Here is a 19,475-nt window from a genome sequence, read left to right as displayed (position 1 = left end):
ATATCCAAGATGATAGCACAGTGTGTCAGCCAGTTAACTAAATAACATTATTTTACTTTTCTGATTTTTCCAATATTTGCGGTATTTAAAATTTCCAATTTCTCATATTTTTCCTCATTCTTAATATGTATTTAATTTTGTATTCATAATTGTATATTCTTCTTATTAAAGAAATTTCCCCTTGTTTAAGCCTCAGATACCACAAGACCTTACTCTACCTTTGGACAAGTTAGTAATCTTTTGTAGGTCTCAAGTTTCCAAATTGTAAATAAACAGTTGGATGTTATGTCTGTCTAATAAATCTAAGAAATACCACAAGAGGGTGTAGAAAAATATTAAAAAATAATATTTCTTTGAAAAGTACGTCAACATCCTAAATTCTTACCAGAATGAAATTTTCACCCTTCTTCAACTATACCATGTCCTTTCTCAATGTACTCATATTGTGCCTTCACATAATATCTACTTATCTCTTTTCTTTGTGTGAGCGACTGCAACTTATCCTTCCAAGTGGAGCTCAAGGTAAATCCTTCTGCGTTAGTTTTCTACTCCTGTGTACAAATTACCACAAATCTCACATCTTCGCAGAACACACATTTATCATCTCGCAATTTCCACAGATAAGTCTTATCACAGCTCAGCTGGGTTCTATGCTCAACCTCACAAAGCTGCAATCAGATGCTGGCCGAGGCTGTGGTCTCACCAGAGGTTTGTCCATGAAACAATCTATCAATACCCCACACTCCTTCAGGCTTTGGCGTAAGTCATCTTCCCAATGTACTATGGAAGTCCCCGTTTCCTTTCTGCCTATCAGCTGGGGTTTGTTCTTAGCTCCTAGGTGCTGCCCACAGTTCCTTGCTACACTATATAGACCCTCTCTACACATGGCAGCTAGCTTCTTCAAAACTAGCAAGGGACTCTCTGGCCCTCCTTAAAAGTCTTCTACCTGATAAAATCAGGCCCACCCAGGATATTCTCCCTTTTGAATAATTCAAATCCTACTGATTTGGGACTTTAAATATATCTGCAAAATGTCTTCCCCCTTGTATATGTTACGATATCTCTAAGCAGTGTTTATTTTTTTCTCCCCAAAGTAGTCACAGGATTTATTTACTTTCAGTAATGTTAATATTGTACTATAACGTATCTGCTAGTACTTTTACATCTACCCCACACACTCCAGACCAAAAACTTCTGAGTATTGTATGTCCCATATGTTGCTATAATTTCAGGATCTAGCAGGTCCTGATATATGATAGGTATGCAACAGATGGTTGTTCAGTGAAGCACTCCTTGTTGAAAAATTTAATGTAGTCCACTAAAAAGCCAGCAACCGAAAACTTCAGTATTGCTGTAGGGGTGGATGTTTTTAAACTCAATCTTACTGCAAAATGGAAATTAAAGTTAGCACAATGCCATTGTTTATCTAGTGAATGGAATAATGAAGGAGGAAGTTTTTAAAAAAAGGAAAAGGAAGACAATCATAACAGTCACCTTAGAAAATAAATTAGAAAAGGATCGGGTGATCATTAGGGTCATGTTTTCAGAGCCTCGTTTAGCATTTCATATCCTTTGTTGATGTACTCCCAAGTTTTGTTCCCTAATCTTCCTTATCTTTTCCATGCTTTATTTTTTTCTGTCTATGTCTATCTATCTAATTGCCCATCTTCATCAAGAAAAATGAACCTCATTAGTGAAAGTTATCTGCTTTAGAATTGCAGGTGACAAAACTTTTTCATAGATTATAGGCAAACCATGACACTAAATAATTACATCTCCATTCACTACCTTTATGAGTAGTTCAGAAATTAGACTGATACATCCAAAAAGGAGCAGAAGTAAGGTTTAGTCCAATAGCTTATATACTCTTGCCCTTAGTTAAAGTGTACTTGCTTCCTGGGATGGCAGCCATCCAGTTTTCTGCTTCCTCTACTCCTAATGATGCAGGAGCAGAGCTAGGGAATGATTGTGAGTTTTCTAGTCATTCAATTAGTAACTGCTTAGTGAATGACAATTATGTTCTAGATACTAAACTAAGCATTATTAATACATCAACAAACAAGACTGAAGAAGTTTTGACTATATGAAATTTATGTTCCAGAGGAGGGAAATAGCAAATATGTAACAGATAAATTGATAGATTGTGATGCAAGGAAGGAAATAAAACAGGGTAATTTTGGTAAAGTATAATAATCTGTGTTACTTTATGTAGGATAATTAGGGAAGACCTCCTTGAGAAGATGATTTTGGTACCCAGACTTGGGAAATGAGAATAATAAGGGGAGATATCTGAAAGAGGTATGCGTAAAGACCCAGAGTTGAAAAAGAATTTTAGGTGTTAAAAAAATCGAAAGGATGTTCATGTAAATACAGCACAGTAAAAGAGAAGAGAGTTTGTGATGAATGTGGGAGCTAGATCATGCAGACTTCAGGCTTAATTAAAGAATTTGGATTTTTAAGAGGAATGGCAAAAATCACTATGGACAAAGAAGTGATATCAATTGATTTATATTTTTAACCATTTTGCAAAAAATTGCTTATTGTAAGAAAAGAGTAAAAGCAGGGAGACAAAGTTAGAATGAAATAGTTCTGGACAGATATCATGGTATCTTGGTATCTAGGGAGAAATGTGAAAATGGAAAGAATTATATATGAGATATGTATTTTGGAGGTAAAACTGATTAGATTTCCTCATTAATTGGTTATGCTTAGTGAGACTAAAAGAAAGGGAAGATTCATAGAGGGATCTGTAAGGTTCTAGGGTAAGCAGCTAAGTAGGTAGGGGTACCATTTACTAATAAAGTAGAAATAGGGGTCAGAGAAAGAGTATGGTATTAAAAGACTCCTTCTTGTAGATAGATTAATTTTGAGATTCCCACCAGACATCCAAACAAAGATGCCAAGTAGGCAGTGAATACATGAGTGTGGAAATCAGGGCAGATCCTGGGTTGGAGAGACACAGTGAGAAAGGCATCAGTGTGGAGATACTGTTGGCCAAACTTGGTTTCAGATTCCAACAAATACACTTACCAGTGATGTAACTTTAGACAAGTATCTTAATAATGTTCTCTATCTTCATTCCATCTTTTATAAAGTGGGAATAATAGTTGCTATTAATAATTAAATGTCTGGAAAATAGCATATAGAAAAATACATCCAGTAAACGGTGCCTTAATATGAATGATGGTATCTTGGGTTTAATGACTTCTTTAGAATTCTAATAGGTATAAGTGGGAAGAGAGCATAACAAAATTAGCCATCTAAAGGAGAGGAAAGTGCCATATCCTAAAATGCAGTATTTTATAAATGGGAACTTTAAGAGTAAGTCATATGAATCAGCAACTGGTGTTGCTACCACTTCTGCCAGGAAAGACCTGTGTATGTTCATTTCAATGTGAATCAAACGCTAGTTTGATTTGGGGCCTTGTTTCCTAATTGAACTAGACTGAGCTTGAAAGGCAGTTCAGGAGAGTGTGTGGTTTGAACTTGTTTTTTTCACAGCAGTTTCATGTTCTAATAGCTTCCTGGAGCCAAAGTAAATACTGAGGAGGGAACCAAAGTAAATACTGAGGAGGGAATTTCCAGTTTTCTACTTATTAACAAAGGCTGCCTGAGGTTAATGGCATCCCAGATGCGTCAGCCACTTCAAATCCTTTGTCAAAATTTAGGGACTTCCCTGGTGGTCCAGTGATAAAGAATCTGCCTTCCAATGTAGGCAGATGTGGGCTGGATCCCTGGTCGGGGAACTAAGATCTCACATGCCGCAGGTCAAACAAGCCCGCCCACCACAAGTATTGAGCTTGTGTGCCACAACTATTAAGCTCACGTATCTCAACGAGAGAGCCTGCGTGCTGAAAACTACAGAGCCCACGAGCTCTGAAGCCCGCGCACCACAGCTACAGAGCCCGCGTGCCCTGGAGCCCACGTGCCACAGCTAGAGAGAGAAAACCCGCACACCACAACTAGAGAGAAGCCCGCGGGCCACAACGAAGAGACTGCATGGTGCGCCACAGCGAAAGATCCCGCATGCCTCAATGAAGGTCTCATGTGCCGCAACTAAGGCCCGACACAGCCAAAAAAATAAGTAAAATAAATACATTTTAAAAATAAAAATTTTGCCAAAATTAAAAAAAAAGAGAGAGAGAGAGAGACAGAAGAAGCATAGAGGAAAGGTAAATTTTAATAACAAGGGGTGTTTGGTAAGAATCTGGAGAAAAGATGGAGAAGGGAACTGAGCAATAGGACCAGTGTACATTAAACTACAAACAAGGTTTTTCTATTTTAGAAAGTTCGATTCTAATCAAGATTTAGCAACTCTTTTTCTTCTTTCTTCTTCCTCCTTTCTTAAAGTTTCTCCACATTTTCAAACCTCCCTTTAATAGAAACATAGATCTTTCTCAGTGTTCAATCTCATGTTTGGAAAAGTATAGAGAATAAAACCTGGAGACTTTATTTGTATAAGCTACATACCAGAGACCTCCTTTCTTTTCTCAGCTCTGCCGTCTTCTCTGTGGTTGTAGCAACATTTCTGAATGATTTCCTTATCTATAAAATGAGCAGGTGGGACTGGTATATAAGGAAAAACCCAGCTCTGGCATTTTGTGATTTGACTCATCTCTTGTGTTAGTAAAGCAGGAAACACCTGGTCACAGCATATGCGTTCACAATCAATTGTTTGATCTGTCTTTTTTTTCAAAATGAGGTGAGAAGGGAAGGGTGAAGAAGGAAAAACAGACTTCACATGGTAGGGCATCTTAGTCTTTTCCCTGCAATGTCTTTTGTTTAGGCTGTGGGTGTATTCATGTGTGTGTGTGTGTGTGTGTGTGTGTGTGTGTGTGTGCGCGCATTTTCAATTTCATATTTTTTCTGGGAAATTTGAGTGATTTTATGGATGTGAATATTAAGGACAAAAAATTAAATAACAGGAAAAATCTGTTTTGATTTTTAAGGTGGTTATCTAATGGGGACGTGGAAGCAATCCTCAATCTATAACTCAAAGATATATAAAAAAAATCAGTAAAAATTTAAAGTTTCAAAAAGTAAATATTGTTGCCATAGTGATAGTGGAAATAAAATGTATCAATTTTTGTATAGTTTATTCTTAAGTATTTTTAGACAAGGACGTACATGAAGGGTTTGTTAAAAATTCTGTAGGATTTGAATGAAGTATATGAAAATATGACTGACTATTACTCATTCAATAGTTCTTTGTTTCATTTTGTTTTCTTTTTTCTCTTTTCTTAAAAAATTATTGAAGAAGAGGGTAATTAATCCTAATTTGGAGCAGGGAGCATTTAAAGAAGAGGCATCCCTCTGTTGTCACCTAGTCATTTAATTCCTGACTGAGGGATTGGACAAGTCTATATACATCTGGAGGCAGGAAGATGGCCCAGAAGGGATACAAGAAGGTTCTGGAGAAAAAAATTTTCTTACTTCTTTAGGGGGGGCTGCAATTTCACATAAGCTTTCCAGTGGAAAGAGTGAGAGGTTTTGATGCTGGTAATTCTAAGATTTTGTTGAAATGGAAAAACATTGATTGATTTTTACATTGATCTTCACCTCAGCAAAAATCAATGTTTGTTTACTATAATCTCTGTAAGCCGTATGCATCTCCAGCTAATAACGTAGTTTTTGATGCCAGTATTATTTTGAGTTCTGAATAGAATCGTTAACAAATTATCATTTAAGGTTACATGCATATTAGAATTAATGCAGCTAAGTTTTATTTCAAACACTTAGTACAATGTGGAATTATTACAAATTCAAGGAAATAATAAACTATTTTACAAGAAGCCCATAATTTTAATTCTGTCCTTTTGCCTTTCTTCCTTTCATTACTATTTCTCCCCTCTGTCTGAATATATTTCTAATGTGACATCAATTTCTGGATCTATAAAATAGAGGTCATGTTTTTCCTAAAAGAGAACTGTGAAACTTTGACTAACCACAAAAAATCACTTCTAGCCTTTTCAACACTACAATTTTTGTCAACTCTCTAATTTTAGCTTTCTTTCATATGATCAGGAAATTCAGGAAGATCACACATGCAAATGCAAGAGTACTACTTAGAAAATGACTCAGTATTATATAAAAGTAAAGTAATAGAGGCATGATCTTTACCAGTAGGTTCTCTAAAGATGTGGTTATGGATTTCTGGCAGTCCACCAGCCTAATATCCACGTTCCCCTCAGCTTCTGGCCTGGACATGTAACAAGAGGAAGAGGAGAAACAAGATCTCTGGGCACTTTTTTTTTTTTTTTTAAATGTATGCTGCTTGTGTGTGTTGAAGCATTAGATGGTTAAGGGGCAGTGATAGGTATGAAGTCCTTCCAAGGTGGGAATTTCCAGCCTAAGGTCAGGCTAAAACTCATCAAACACCATATGATGTTCACTTCTAGTGGGAAAGCTAAGTAGATGGGCCAATTCTGACATGAATCAAATCAGAGACAAGTTGACTTATTTGGAGGAGAAATAGCAGAAATCTAAGAAGGCAAAGAAGCTCAACAGTAAGCAAAGATGGGGTCCGAAAGTAGAAGTTATTGCCACATGGTAGAGAACATGCGTGATGTATGGGAAGCTTTCACATCTGTCCCCAAGTATCATTTCTCTTAAAAATGAGGATAGCAATTCAGTATTCTTTATTGATTTAAAATTTCTAATAAACAGCTGCTAATAATTTGCTTTATCCTGAGCTATCATTCTTAGCATTTTTTCCTGTCATTGTAATTCTAAGCAGCCTCCATAAAAGGTGACAAAAAGGCACATGTTTCCTCAAACATAAGTTGATTTATCCCTTTTTCAACTCTACGTTTTTCTTTCTTTAATGAACTAACAATACTTGATGGGTCCACTTTACCACACCTTGGTCGCCTATATCTATTTCCACAACATTCCACATTTTCCCTTTAATTCTCAAAATGTTGCCTCCCTTCAGTAGTCAAGTGGTACTCTATAGAATGGGTTTCAACTTCTCCACTGGGTTTTGAATTTCCCCAGTCTCTTTCAGAGACACTCTCTAGTCTTATCATGACTTCTATCATATGTAAGTTGCTTACGCCTTGTGTACACCCTCAAATGAAGCAACAAATTAATCATATTACTCCATTCGTGGAACCTATCATCAGTGGTCAGTATGGAATGCCCTTTTGCTTTATTTAATTTACAACTTTCTTCACTCTTTTCCTACTGTCGGCCACCTTCCTCTCCCCCATGGTCAACTAAATTAAATGTGTCTGATATATATCCTCAAGTCTGTGTGTATCCTTGCATTGTTTTCTAGTGTAGGCATATATGTTTAATTTATGTAAATGTTATTGTGCCAAAAACCTTGTTATCTTATTTCTTTTTCCACTCAGAATCTAATTATCCATCCACCTTTCTGTGCATATTCTAGCTCCTTGCTTCTAAGTGCTGCATAGTATTCCACACAAAACCTATAGAATATTTTACATCTCCAAAAATCCTCTTGAAATGGACACCTAAATTGACCATCTGCTGCCCCACGAAAGCATTGACTGTGTTTTGAAAGTCATTGGCATTGTTCACAGGTATTTCTGGTTCTTGCAGTGTATGAATACATGGGAGGCATTTTGTATTGTCTGGTCACTTTTGTATATAATTCTGGCCAATGAGTGTGGACAGATGTGACGTGTATCACTTCTGGCCTAGAACACTTCATTGCTGGCTTGAAATCTCCAGAGTTCATCTTTCCCTCTTCACGGTGGCTGACAGTGTTTGAGATGGGTGACTACATCCTCAGTCCGAGCGAGTACACTGGGCATATTTAACCTGCCAATCTTGTGATGGACCTGCAGCGTGAACAAAAAAGAAACCTATGGTATTCCAAGTAAGGGGTTTGGGGTTTGGAGGTTACCACAGCATAATCTCATATCCCCTGACTGATATAATCATCATATAAGCCCCTTTCTAGACCTGTGTGAGAATATCTTGGGGCCATGTAACCAGAAATAGAAATATTGGGACATAGGGTATATGCGCTTTAAATCTGAGTAAGTATTGCTGGAGTGCTCTTGAGTGAGATTAAGCTCATCTGCTTTCTCCACATCCCCACTAATAATTACCACCATTCAACTTTCTAGTTTCTGCCAATCAGATGGTTGTAAAGTGGTAAATTATTTGACTTTAATTTGCATTTCTCTGATTACAAATGAGCTTGAGGATCTCTTCATATACTTGATAGCTATTTGTGTTTAACTATCTGTTTATCATCTGTTCATATCATTTGCCCATATTAGCTTCTACTCACAGAATATATGTTTAATATGTTATAGTATATTTACTCATACAATACAGATAGCTTATTTTAATATGTATTCTTTTTTCCTGAAAGGGGAAAGGTATATTTCCAGAAAATTTTCTTTGCAAGGTCACTAATAATTATTTCTTGTCAAATGTAAAGGACTTTTCTCATACACATTCATCCTTGATAGCACTGTAAAATCTGGGATTGCTGATCCCCCAGTGTTGCTTGGAATGTTTTCTCCCTTTGAGATCAATATTATTTATATATTCTATTCTCATTGTTACCTTTCTGTTCTTTTCATGACTCTGTTTAAAGGTTTGTGTTCAGCCTTTTGGTCCCTTCTCATTCCATTCCTTCCCCGCAAGAACTCATGGATCCAACTATTACCTATATACTCATAATAATGAAACAATCAAATCTTCCACCTTAAGTTTTGCATTTAAACCTACAACTCTGATTATATATACAACATCTCCACCTGATTGTCTTATCATGACCCTGAACTTAACCCGTTAAGATGGCAGTAAAAGTATCACCTGAAAAATATGCCACCTCACTTATAAGCTATTTATTTCAGTTGTAAATCATCACAGCTGTCAAGATGGAAACCTTGAAGTTACCTTTTTTTATAAATGTATTTATTTATTTTGGATTGCATTGGGTCTTCATTGCTGCGTGTGGCTTTCTCTAGTTGCGGTGAGCGGGGGCTACTCTACGTTGCAGTGCGCGGGCTCTTCGTTGTGGTGGCTTCTCTTGTTACAGAGCATGGGCTCTAGGCGTGGTCTTCAGTAGCTGTGGCACACAAGCTCAGTAGTTGTGGCTTGTGGGCTCAGTAGTTGTGGCAGACGGGCTTAGTTGCTCTGCGGCATTTGGGATCTTCCCAGGCCAGGGCTTGAACCCGTGCCCCCTGCATTGGCAGGCAGATTCATAACCACTGCACCACCAGGGAAGTTTCTACCTTTGATATTTCATTCCCTTTTATCTGCTAGGCTGGGTGACTTATTTGGATTTTCTCCATTCCAAACGTGTTTTGGTTTTGCCCCCTTTTCTCTGCTATCCTGCTCCCTTATCCATTGACGCCTCCCTATCCAGAAGTTTACCACCTCAGACACAGGCCAGTAGAAAGCCCACTGACTAGTATCTGTGACCAGGCTCTTATATTGTTTCAGGTAGATGCCATATTTTTTATTATACTGTTGTTGCTGTATATATTTCCAGACATGGTTTTACTTTTTTCTAATAGCACACATAATAAGCAGTGATAGTCTATGTTATTAGAATAAATAATATAGAATTATGTGGCATAAAAGATAACATTCTACCTTCACATTCACTTACCCAAATTAGTCTTCCTGTCTTTTTTTCCCAAAGGTAACCACTGTTAAGCATTTGGTATTTCCGAATACTTGTAAGGTTCTTTTATCCATTTGTATGCATGCACGGCTACATATAAATCATTCCCTTTTTTATTATTTATGTGAATGGGCTGATATATTTTTCTTTGCATATAAATGCTTTATATTCTATGTTGGCAGTTATGATTGAATCTAGGTTAGTTCCTGCCTAGTGTGGATGGGATGATGGGTGGAGGAGAGGGTGCCTGGTGGCAGGAGACCTGTAAGATACTTTTACAGTAATCCACTTGAAAGGTGATAAAAGTTTGTTCTTGGCAAATGTAAACTGAAATAGAAGAACTGGACACATGTAAGGGTGATTTAGGAGAGAGAATCACCTGGACTTGACAATCACATGTTTTTAGGATGTGTAGTAGATGACGGAGATCACTTTCAGGTTTCTCGTGTGAGAGACCAGAGTGTAAGTGGCAGTAGTAACTGAAATACGGAACCCAGGAAGAAAAGGCAGCAGAAGGTAGGGATATTGATTTGGGGAATTTGAAAAACAGGCACTTCGATTTCTTTAGACTTTAACTTGTGAGGCATGGTAAGTTCAGAATTCAGGTTCTCCCTAAGATTCTGGGAATTTGATAGTGGGAGGAGAAGATTTGCACACAAGTTTGGCATACCTTTTTATTACTGGCAATTTATTTTTGAAGTTCTGGTATTCATTTTATTATGGCAATACTATAATGGTGTCCTATAATTTCATTGTTTATAGAAGCTCAGATAGACTATAGCAGACAACTTTGTACTGAATGTATAGCTTTGGTGGCACAGTGGATTTGGAGTATGTTTTGTTTGTATACTGTTCTGAGATATTTTAGGGCCTTGTAGGTGAAAAATCTATGGGCCATACCAGTGATCCCAGGAGGAACCACAAAAGACCAGTGGCTTGTGTTCAAGGAAGGTAGAGCAAGACTATCCATGTGTTGATGACTTCCCTGAAGAGGATCATCATAGCTCTGATTGACTTGTTGCTTAAGGCCAGAGAGTGAAGAATACAAAATGTTGGGGGTAGCTGGGATGGAATATGTATCTCCCAGTCCTTTAATTTCCATGATAAGAAAACACAAGTGGCTTTTCTCTATCTCTGTGATGACTCCTCCTCTGTCTCCTGTCCTGTCCTATGTCATATGGTAGAAGAAGCCTGCCCCCCCCCCATATAGGAGCCCAGAACGTCTTTTAACTTAATAGGTGAATCTCTCCAAAATGAGAATCACTATTAGGAAGTCCCCTAGCCCACTGATATAAAACTTGTTTTTTAAAAATGAGCTTTATTAGTTAGTACAGCTATATTTTTGTGTCATTTAATATACTCTTTCATTTTTTAACTTGCCTAGAACTTGAGGGAAAAAATTGGTCCTACTTATTGGTAAACACCACACAACTACTTACCTACTCAAGTCCACTATTGTAGCACGGGCACAGCCATAGACAATGCATTAAAATAATCGTGGCTGTGTTTCAAAAAAACCTTTATGAAAACTGAAATTTGAATTTCATATAATTTTTATATCACTAAATATTCTTTTTCTTTTTAAAAACTATTTAAAAATGTATAGAAATTTCTTACTTGAGAGGGCCAGTTTAGGCCCATAAACAGTAGTTTGAGGAACTCACTTATAATGTCAAATCTAATACTTTTGTTATTTTCTCTCAAAAAAATTTAAAGGCTTCATTTTGCCTATTTATTTAAGTCCTTATTTCTACTACTAGTTTCTTGGCCTTCCAAACCTATTCAACAACAAAAGAGCATATTTTCCCATTATAGCTCCTAGCACCTAGTAGTAGCATTTAGTAGTTACTCAATAAGTATTTGTTTCTAAAACAATCAATAATTAATTTAAAAAATAAACAATATGGACTCTCCACTCTAGAAAACTTGTTTCTTCAGTATGTTTCCTTACTTTTTATTCTCTTAATTTAAATATTACCTGTTCTAAAACTTCCTTATCAACAACTTTTATTCCATAAAATTCCTCCTTTATGATGAGAAATATATTTTGGAGGGATAAAAATTGAGAATGCTTGCTAGTTTCTATATGATACCATGGTTTTGATAGAGGAGAGAGAAGGAATAAATACAAAGTGAGTTCCAAAATCAGGAAATGTGGCATTGACATTAAGAATTTATTCCTTTTCAGGTCTTATCTTGTCCTGTTTTTTATCCAAGAAGATAGTGGCAAATGCACTGGTTTAGTGCTTTTCTGTAGACAGAGCAGAGAAAGCATGGGAGATATCATTTATCAGGACCATTGACTAAGCATATATTTCTACCACAGAAATTCAGTCCAGTTTAGATTTGGGCCAGCCAGTTCAGCGGAGGCCAGGGGACAATATACTTAAAAAGAAAATAGAGTTCAGAAAGAAGACAGAAGGGAGGCATGTCTCTTTATTCACTCTTCCCAATAGCCTGTGGCAAACTAGTCCTTCTCTTAACTCTCTCTTTTGCCTGTGAAAGACAAAATACATTCTGTGTGGTAATGGTTTTCTGTAGTTTTTAAAAGGAAAGATGCATTGTAGTGAAAAAGGGAAATTTTAAAGGAATGCTTATTTTTCTCTGCATCCCTCTTGGGAAGCAGAGATATTTTTAATCTAGGAAGCTTGGTGATATTTTTAATACTCTAGATGAATCATGACTGCTGTCATACTTGTCATCTCAAAGATGAAAGTATTGTATTGAGGAGAAAATTACTTTGTGAAAATATTTTTGATGGTTTTCTTTTTTGCAAATTAAGAAATGTTCAGTTTTACAGCTCTAGATAACTGTTGCCCAGTTATCCTCCAAAAATGTACCAGTGTACGTTTTCCATTAACTGTGTATCAAAATAACACATAACTTTCTTTTAACAGCATTTAAAAATCCACTTTCATTTTTGTTAATCTCAGCTTGCTCTCCCTCACTCCTCTACCTCAATTTCAAGATGAACTACTATGTTCAACATTATATCATTTCCATCACCATTTTTATTTCAGCTATAAGCTTGATGTTCCTTTTTTCAATTTTTTTGATGTTTAATAAATTGTTCTTTCTTAAATCTGGGAAAATTATAACTAATCCTTTGGAAAAAATATATGATATCTCATTTGTACCTTCATTTCCTTATATCTACCTGGTATAATTAATTACCTGAAACATTTACTAATATATATATATATATATATATATATATATTTATAATCTATCTTTCTTACAAATATTGGCATAATTATTTTCAATAGACCAATAGTATCTTTAATATCACACCCTGATTTTATTTTATTCCTTATACTTACATTTGGAATTAAATTCTTGGTGCCTTCCATGTTCAATGCTTTTCAGACAATATTGACTAGTTTTTTCAGTAACATTATCCAAATTACATTTGAAAAGTACTTTCTAAATAATTACCTTTAATATAGTAAGACTACTTTTCTAATATCTTAGGGAAAAAAAACTGAAGTAGGGAAAAGTTAAATGGAATTTCTTAGTAGTGGAATTCATCACATGTCCTATTCTCTCTATATAACAACTCCGTTTCATGTTCCTGGTGCATGGGATGCATGTTCTCTTGTCAACAACACCTATAAACACAGCTGTGTGCTGCTGCTCCAGGCCAAGATGTCCTTGATTTGGTCAAGGAACCAAAAGAGATGTGAAAAGGATAGATGCTCCATAAGGAAATAAGCTGGTGCCCATTTGTTGTCAAAAATAGAGCATTTAATGAAAATATTTTTTTCAAATAAGCAGTCCTGAGGCTAACTTAACAGTTGTACTGGAGTCTTTATATCGCTTACAAGGCTAGTATAGAAGCAGTTTGCTTCAGACATAAAAACAATGATACCAGTTTAATTCAAAACATGTATAACATGTATCCTAAAGGTACTTTTAGATGAAGATATATTTACAGTGGAACTACATCTAGTCCCACTATAGCACCTTGTTTATTGGGTGGATGGAAAACAAAAAATAAGACTAAAAAAATAAGATTAACCACACTATTACAAATATTTTCCTGATGTAAACACAGGCCTGGCTAAATATCTGTATGTTTGGAAATTAAAGGTATATGATGTTCATGCAGTTATCTTGTGGATGTAATTGTTTTTAAACAGTCATGTTTAAGAAATTTCTTCATATGCTTTTATGCTTATACATTTTCATATACTTATATATTTTAATCATGAAAACAGAATTAAAAATATATTTTTAAAATTATTGACTTCATGGAGATAAAAGAATAATAATCTAAAGTTCAGAAACATTGACAGAAAAGAACTATATGTAAAACACAATATATGATTTAAAACAAACTCATTTTAATAATTTTTTCAAATTTTTAAATTGTTTTTTCTGAACTTCTTTTTATTTTGCTTTTTTCCTAAAGTCATTCCTTCCTTTTCCGTCTTGCTTTTCTCATTAACTGCGTAAGTGAAAATAAAGGTAACACTTGAAAATGACTGGGAATCAGATCTTATTTTTCTCACAAGTTTGAAATGACGGAAACAATTCTTGTGATGGTTTTATATAGAGTGCAAAATTGAGCATATAAAGGATGAATGGTATATTTTTCAGGCACTGATGATTTTAATCCTATTGAAATTTCTAGTTTTGAATTTTAAAGTTAGATCAGTCAGCAAATCTGTTTTTTTTTTTCCCCACTGATATTAAGTGTTTAGGTAGAGACATGGAGTAGACAGATTTTAATAGCCTAATCAAGATTGTACTTGATAGAAACATATGATAGAAGAAATAACCAAAGTAAACATTCTCACTCAGAAAGGGGAAGAAAGGCAGATGCACTGCAGACAGTGGCAGTAGCAATTTTGATGTCCTGAGGGGTTAGACATAGTGAGGGACCCCATCCTCTGGATGGAGAATGTCTTGAGTCGACCCCGAGTCCATCCTGGTCATGCTTGCTTTGTCCAGGGCCCAACACAGCACTTTGCTCTGCCTATGGGACACTGTCTTTTCCATTATCTTCCTTGCTCTAACTGAACTAGGCGACATTGAAGAATGTGTTCATCCTGGCCCTGAGCTCTTTCTCAGATTAGTTTCCAACTATTAGCCGGTAGTTGGATGGAGCTCCACAGGTCACTTTAACTTGTGAACAATCACAGTTTCTTTTTGTCCAGCTGCTGGTTCTCTTAGCAAGACAACTCTCTCAAAAACCTTCTAATGGTTTTGCCTAGTAGATTCCAGTGACCTCCATGTGTCAAAATCCATGCTTACAGTCCTTTTAAGAACAGCATTCTTTTCTAGATATTATTCTTAATTGGTGATTTTTCTTTGCTTTCTTAATCCTATCCTTTCTCTCTAGACTTAGTAATGTGTACTTTGAGCCTAGTGTTTTTCAGAGGAAAAAAAGCAAATACTTTGTTAATGTTCGTAGGGCATTTTTTTCTTTTCTAATGGAAAGTATTTGCTCAAGATCACAGCCTGCGTTCTTTCTCTGGGATACCATAACCAAAACAGAAGATTTACCAGCATGTAAGTATATTGGCATTTTCCTTGATTTAATTCTGGTGCAAGGTGAATTTTAACAGTCTTCCGTTGGTCAATATTCTTCTCATTTTTGTTGGGGTGAGAAGTAATAGCCTCCTTCAACTCTGAAAGTCCTGATTTTATGTACTCTCCCAATTTCTTTAATTTCTTCTCAAGCTGATCAGATTTTTTCTGAGCCTCTCTTTCTTTGAACATATTGTGAAATGCAGGTATTCTGTTTTCAGACTTCTAGAACTACAAGCTCCTGAACTGCTTTCGTCCACTGGTCTTCTTTCTAAGTTACAAGAGAAGACAGCTTTACCAAATCTTTTATTTCAAAAGATTGAACTTCTGTTTTCCACCTTCCAAGGTATATATATATATATATATTTTTTTTTCTCACCAATTGACCATTATGACCAATGCCACATATTTTAGATTTTTGTTACATTAGCACTGCATCTCAAAGTACAAATTTCAGTAGTTTTTTTTTTTAAATTTAATTTATTAATTAATTTATTTTTGGCTGTGTTGGATCTTTGTTTCAGTGCAAGGGCTTTCTCTAGTTGTGACGAGCGGGGGCCACTCTTCATCGCGGCGCGCGGGCCTCTCACTATCACGGCCTCTGTTGTTGCGGAGCACAGGCTCCAGACGCGCAGGCTTAGTAGTTGTGGCTCACGGACCTAGTTGCTCCGCGGCATGTGGGATCTTCCCAGACCAGGGCTCGAACCCGTGTCCCCTGCCTTAGCAGGCAGATTCTCAACACTGCGCCACCAGGGAAGCCCCAAATTTCAGTAGTTTTAATAATAAATAGCTCCAGAGTCTCACGTATATTGTTTATTTAGACCACAAATCCAACACAAGTCTCACTTAATCTAGGCAGAATTAGTCTCTATCTTTGCATGGGCTTCTGTGATCAGTATGGCAGGAAGGAGAATGGGGATAGGGGGGCTTGCTGCTTGATTCTTAGAGTGTCTTCCTGGAAATGAGATGAATCCCTTTTGCTCACATTTAGTTAGCCAAAGCAAATCACATGGCCTCACCTAACTTCAAAATGGTCAGTGGAGTGCAATTCTATCACACCTAGTAGGAGAAGAATATCAGAATATTTTTGAAGAGTCATAACAAGTATCACATAGGCCATTAAAAATATTCGTCAATTAAAAGAATGAGAAGATGCTGCAAGGAAATAACTAAGAATAACAAAACAAAACACAGATACTCTCTTTTTTTTTTTCCAGCCAAAAGACGCAATGGCAGGGAACCTAAGGGTTTGGTTAACCCAGAGCCACAAGACAAGGAGGGAATTATTTACTTGGGTGGTAACAAATGATAACCGGTCAATGACCTGGTCAAGACAGAAATGTGAATTCAAAAGCAGATGCGTATCAGCAGTCAAGCAGACCAACACGTGATTAACTGAAAATCTCTTGCTGAGAATGAAAGCACCACCTCAAATAGCATTCTTACGCATAGCCTCTCATCACAGAAGTGTCCGGTTGTAAAAGAAACCATTACATAATTCACTTTTTTTTCTCCTTCAAAGAGAACATTTTCCTTATATAGGCAGAAGCCAAGGCAGGTAATGTAACAGAAAGACCCCTGGACTGGAATAGTGAGATCTCTGCCAACTTCAGCTGTATGAGCACTGGTGAACGGCAAAGGAATGTCTTTCAGTCTTGAGCTGCTTACAGTCTCTCTTGTGTTTTAGTCATTTTAAACATATTAAGTTCTCAATTCTCATAGCAATCTGGGTTCTGCCTCCATTACTTGATCAAAAATAACCACCCTAAGTTCTTCTCTTCCTGTTCCCATGGCCCCTTTCTTGTATCATACTCTCAGCACATCTCGCCTAGATTATTGCCTACTGATCAGTCTTTATTGCTGGCCCTCGCCCTCACAGATTTACTCTCCACATGGCTTCAAGAGTGATCTAAGATGTAGTAGCTGCTCATTAATTGTTTAATTGAAATTGATGTTCTTGAATGATGTTCTCTACAAATTTGGGTGGAGAGGGGAGGGAAGGTGTAGGAAGGGGACAAATCCATTTTTTCTTTGGTAGATTCACACTTATTTTCTCAAAAGATAAGAACTTTCTTGCTGTACTCCCTTTCTTTCCCTTCAGGATGAAGTTCTAAGTGTTTTTATACACATAATCATATCCAGTGGTGTGCTCTCAGGTACTGTGCCCCAGCAAATGCATTTTTCTCCATCCCTGTCAATAAAGCTCACCAGAAGCAGTTTGCCCTCAGCTGCCAAGGCCAGCAATTTACCTTTGTTATCCTGTCTCAGTGATATATCAGCTCTCCAGCCCTATGTCATAATTTAGCTCATAGAGGTCTTGATTGCCTTTTCCGTCTACAAGATATCACACTGGCTTTTTACATTGATGACATTATGCTTATTACTCCTTGTGAGAAGAAATAGCAACTAAGCAACTACTCTAGGCTTACTGGTAAGAAATTTGCCTATCAGACTGTGGGAAATAAATCCCATGTTTTCTCAGGGATCGTCTATCTCAGTACAATTTCTAGGGGTCCAGTGGTGCGAGACATGTCACTACATCCCTTCTAAGATGAAGGATAAGTTGTTGCATTTCGTCCTTCCTACAACTGAAAAAGAATCACAATGCCTATTGGGCCTCTTTGGATTTTGGAGGCAACATACTCCTCCTTTGGGTGTGTTATGGAGTTGGAACTCATTTACCAAGTGACACGAAAAGCTGCTCATTTTGAGTGGGGCCCAGAATAAAAGAAGGCTCTGCAAAAGGTTCAGGCTGCCATGTGGGTGATTCTGCCATTTGGTCCATAGGATCCAACAGATTCAATGGTGCTTGTAGTGTCAGATAAGGATGCTGATTGGAGCCTTTGGTAAGCCCCTGTATTTGAATCACAGTGCAGGCCCTAAGGATTTTAGAGCAGAACCCTGCCATCCCTATGGATAACTACTCCCTTTTGAGAAATAGCTCTTGGCCTGCTACTGGGCCTTAGGAGAGAATGAACGCTTAACCGTGGGCCATTAAGTTACCATGGGACCTGAGATGCCTAGCAGAACTGGGTGTTATCTGACCCACCAAGCTAGATAAAGTCATGTGTGGACAGCTACACTCCATCAAGAAATGGAAGTGGTGTATACATGATTGGGCTGAATAGGCCCTGAAGGCACAAGTTATTTACAGGAAGAAGTGGCCCTAATGCCCATGGTTCCAACTCCTGCTACACTGCCTTCTCTCTCCCAGCCTACACTACACAGTTGGCCTCATGGGGAGTTCCCTATAATCAAACGACAAAGAAAGGGAAGACTCAGGCCTGATTTACAGATGATTCTGCACCAAATGCAGGTACCACCCGAAAGAGGACAGCTGTAGCATTATAGCCCCTTTTGGGGACATCCCTGAAGGACAGTGGTGAAGGGAAATCTGCCCAGTGGACAGAACTTCAAGCAGTGCACTGGTTTGCTCACCTTGCTTGGAAAGAGAATTGGTCAGATGTGCAATTATACACCAGTTGATGGGCTGTGTTTGGCTAGGTGGTCAGGGACTTGGAAGGAACACAAATGGAAAACTGGTGACAATGAAATTTGGGAACGAGGTATGTCAATAGATATCTCTGTAATGGGGAAAAAAATGAAGATAGTTGCATCTATATGAACTTCACAAAGGGTAACCTCAGCAAAGGAATAATCAAGTGGATAGAATGACCCATTCTGTGGGTATAAGTCAACCTCTCTTTCTAGTCATTACCCTATGGGCTCATGAAAAGTGGCCATGGTGGCAGGGATAAAATTTATGCATGGGCTCAGCAACACAGACTTTCACTAACCAAGGATGATCTGGCTATAGCCACTGTTGGGTATGTAGTCGGCAACAGCAGAGACCAACATTGAGTCCCCAGTATGGAACCTTTCCCGAGGTGATCAACTAGCTACCTAGTGGTAGACTGATTATACTGGATCCCTTCCATCATAGAAGGAGTAGATTTTTGTTCTTAGTGGAATAGACACTTTGGATATGGATTTGTCTTCCCTGTACTCGGCTTTTGTGCTAAAACTACCATCTGTGGACTTATAGAATGCCTTATCCACTGTCATAATATTACAGACAGCATTTCTTCTGATCAAGAAACTCACTTTATAGCAAAAGAAGTGTGGCAATGGGCAGATACATATGAAATTGATTGGTCTTACTATGTTCCTCACCATCCTGAAGAAGCTGGCTTGATAAAATGGTGGAATGGCCTCGTGAAAACGAAGTTACAGCACCAATTAGGTGGTAATACCTTGCGAGTCATGGGCAGGGTTCTCCAGAAGGCTGTATATGTTCTGAATCAGCATCCAATATATGGTCATGTTT

This window comes from Monodon monoceros, unplaced genomic scaffold (genome assembly GCF_005190385.1).
Source record: "Monodon monoceros isolate NGI ecotype Baffin Bay Population unplaced genomic scaffold, NGI_Narwhal_1 Super_Scaffold_11, whole genome shotgun sequence".
Classification (NCBI taxonomy): domain Eukaryota; kingdom Metazoa; phylum Chordata; class Mammalia; order Artiodactyla; family Monodontidae; genus Monodon; species Monodon monoceros.
This window is presented reverse-complemented; position numbering follows the sequence as displayed.